Source organism: Pteropus vampyrus, unplaced genomic scaffold, assembly GCF_000151845.1.
Source record: "Pteropus vampyrus isolate Shadow unplaced genomic scaffold, Pvam_2.0 Scaffold7, whole genome shotgun sequence".
Lineage (NCBI taxonomy): Eukaryota > Metazoa > Chordata > Mammalia > Chiroptera > Pteropodidae > Pteropus > Pteropus vampyrus.
In genome coordinates, this window is record NW_011888788.1 from 1,366,904 (window position 1) to 1,370,016 (window position 3,113).

General features: G+C 39.7%; 1 protein-coding gene and 1 pseudogene across 1 annotated transcript in view; one reads left to right on the forward strand and one right to left on the reverse strand.

Annotated features, from left to right (window-relative positions):
- ATRN (attractin) overlaps positions 1-3,113 on the forward strand; it is a 147,745-nt gene that overhangs the window by 110,098 nt on the left and 34,534 nt on the right. The gene's annotated exons all lie outside the window — the stretch shown is intronic.
- LOC105299238 overlaps positions 2,456-3,113 on the reverse strand; it is a 6,296-nt pseudogene continuing 5,638 nt past the window's right edge.

Here is a 3,113-nt window from a genome sequence, read left to right on the forward strand (position 1 = left end):
AGCTTCAAATCCCAGCTCCGCTTCTTGCTGGCTGTATGACCTGAACCAAGCTGCTTAGTTTCTCTGAACCTCAGTTTCCTTATCTGTAAGTGGGAATAATAGAGTTATTGTTAGGGTTAAATGAGCTTGAGCTCTTAAAGGCGGTTCCTGGGACATAGTAAGTGTTTAGCAAATGCAGTTATCCTTATTAATGAGAGTAGATTCTGCCTTCTCAAAAAAGGCTCTTCTGTTTCATTTTTTTCTTTCTAACAGCTGGAACCCAGGCTGGAGAAGAGATGCCTGTTGTTTCAAAAACCAACATTAAGGAGTACAAAGATAGCTTCTCTAATGAAAAGTTTGATTTTCGCAACCACCCAAATATCACTTTCTTTGTTTATGTCAGTAATTTCACCTGGCCCATCAAAATTCAGGTAAGATATGCTTTTCGGTCTCACCTGCAGACATCTCTTTTAGTAGAGACCAAATTCGCTAATTTGGAACTTGCGGTAAATGACATGTACAATATTGCTTTGTCCCTGTCGTATCTATGGCAAAGGAGTGCTGAGCGCATGAATACAGTAAAGAAGATTGTAATGGAGATGGTGTAAATCATATAAAGGAAAATTATCAGTGCTTTTGAAAACAACTTGACACAAACAAATTTGATAATTGCAACTGTAATTTCATTAAGCACTTGCCATGTAAATGCCTATCGTGCTACACAAAGAGCTTTAATTCTCGAGTGAATAAGGTGGGCATCAAGGAAACAAACACACATAAAATCTGTGAAAGCCAAGTGTGGAAAGTGCCACATGAAAAAATCTCCAAATGCTCTCCGAGTTTAAAGGAGAGTAGAGTAGGACAGAGTGTAATAGAAGTCAGTTCAAGGTCGTGTTAAAGAGCCTAGGCCCTTGCATTCGGACAAACGTGGGTTTGAGTTCCAGCTTGCTCCTATACAGTTTATGTAGTCTTTTTATGTCTCAGATATTTTGTACATGTGCCCTGAAAGTGTAGGTCTAAAGGCTCATGTGACCTGCTGCATCTATCTGCTGTTATCCATCTGCTTACTTTCTCTGTTCTCAGGGAACCAGTGGACTTCCTCTTATCCAAGACCTATTTGTACTTATAATGATCACCCGCCACTGTATTTTTGAGGCCTTGACTCAATATTTTCTGCTTTTACCTACTTCATTTTGGTAAATGTGGAATTTAAGGATGGGTGGACTTTCGGGGACTGGTTTACCTTTAGCCACGGAAGCATGGTCACCGGGCTGGGGCTGGGGCAGTTTGCTGACTCAGAAATGTGACCAGTTGAAGCAAGTTGTCACTGATCAATTAGGATTGGGATTGTGTTCTAGTTCTAGTGGTTTTGTGTTCACGCCTTTGGACTGTGACTAAAGAACAATCGTTTTCCTTTCTGGAATGTGGAGGACAGGCTTTGTCAGCACTCTCTTTTCTTTCCTTGTTGTGGATGGTCTACAAATTTGTTCATCCTCTAATCTGCTTCTCCCTTTCCTCTTATATACACTATGCTTCCCTCCTCAGCCAGCCTTCTTGTAAGCATTGACCATACTCCTTATTTTTATTTTCTCTTATGCACTCACCCATCAGCCCACAGTAGTCTGCCTCATTTCTCACCACATCCTGAAATTGCCCTGTCTTAATGGACTCGAGTGACTGAATTCTGCAGTCCCCTCTCCTTCTCGTAAAGTGATTTGAGTCACTGTCTTTCTTGCTTTCCTGGTCCTCTCTTTCCCTGATTCTCTGGCCAATCTTTAGGGAATCTTCTTCCTTAAACATTGGGGTTGTCTGGGATTCGGGCATTGGTTCTCTTCTGTCTTCATCCCAGTTTCCCTGGGTAATTCCATCCCACTGGTAGGACTTTTGGTACTACTTCCGTACTGGTGATTCTCAGTGCTGTGTCTCCAGCCCAGCTGATACTTGAGCTCCAGACCAGTACTTTTGGTTGCTGCCTAGGCATCTCTATTTGGATATTCACAAGCTTCTTGCACTCAGCACATCATCATTCTCATGGACTTAGCTCCAAACACTGCGCTTCCTTCGTCTGTGAACGGCTCCACCATTGATCTTGTGACACAGGCCAGGACACTGGAAATCATTTGCATTCCTGGGATAAACCTGACTTGGGCATGACGTATTATTTTCTTTCTTTATGCATTGCTAGATTCAATTTACTAATATTTCAGTTAGAACGTTGTATCTATTTCATGAATGAGAATATCCAATAATATTCCTTTCCTGTCTTTGTTATGGTTTTTATTTCAAGGTTAAACTGACTTTTAATAATTATAAATTGAGGCATTTTATTTCTTATCTCTGGAAGAGATTATATAAGTTTAGAGTTATATGAACCTTGAATACTTGATAATCTCTCTTATAAAATCATTTTATTCTGGTATTTTATTTGAGGAGTTTTTTTTAATGCTGATTCAACTTCTTTAATAGTCATAGGATATTGGATTTTATCTTGTTTGAGTCACATAAGATAATTTTTTCTAGAGTTAATTTCATAAGTTTTCTCATTTTTTAATTGTGAATGATATTTTAGTCATTTTTGTTTACAACTGAAACTCTGGGAATTCAAAGTTAACATCCTTGCCCATGAGCTTCTTATAGAAAAGTTTCTACCTTGTGTTCCACATTATTCTGCTGTGCTTTATCCAAATAAACCTTTATGAGTCAGCTGCCATCCAGTTTCACACAAAGTTTTTTGCCCACAATTTGACTTGGGAAAATCAAGTCCTCCAGGATCGCATTGTACACAGCTCTTAGGATGCTTTTGCTCATTTTTTGGTACGGCTTTTTCAAGTTGGCTTAGGCAGAATTTTCTGAGCAGTGAAGACAACATGCTTCCCACTGAACTTTTTCTCTAATTCATGTACTAGCGGGACTTGAATTTTCTGGAAAGATTTCAGTTGAGGAACAGGAACAAAGATTATAATAGGTTTTTGACTGCCACCAACTTTAGTTTCCTTGGCTGCTCTTATATTCAGCTCCCTTAGTTGGACCTTGAGGTTTTGAGTTCAGCTCCAGCTTAAGGAGAGCCTGGGAGATGCCAGGCTCAAACTCATCCAGGTTCTGGCTCTTGGGCTTCAGATCTTCATGTTCGAACT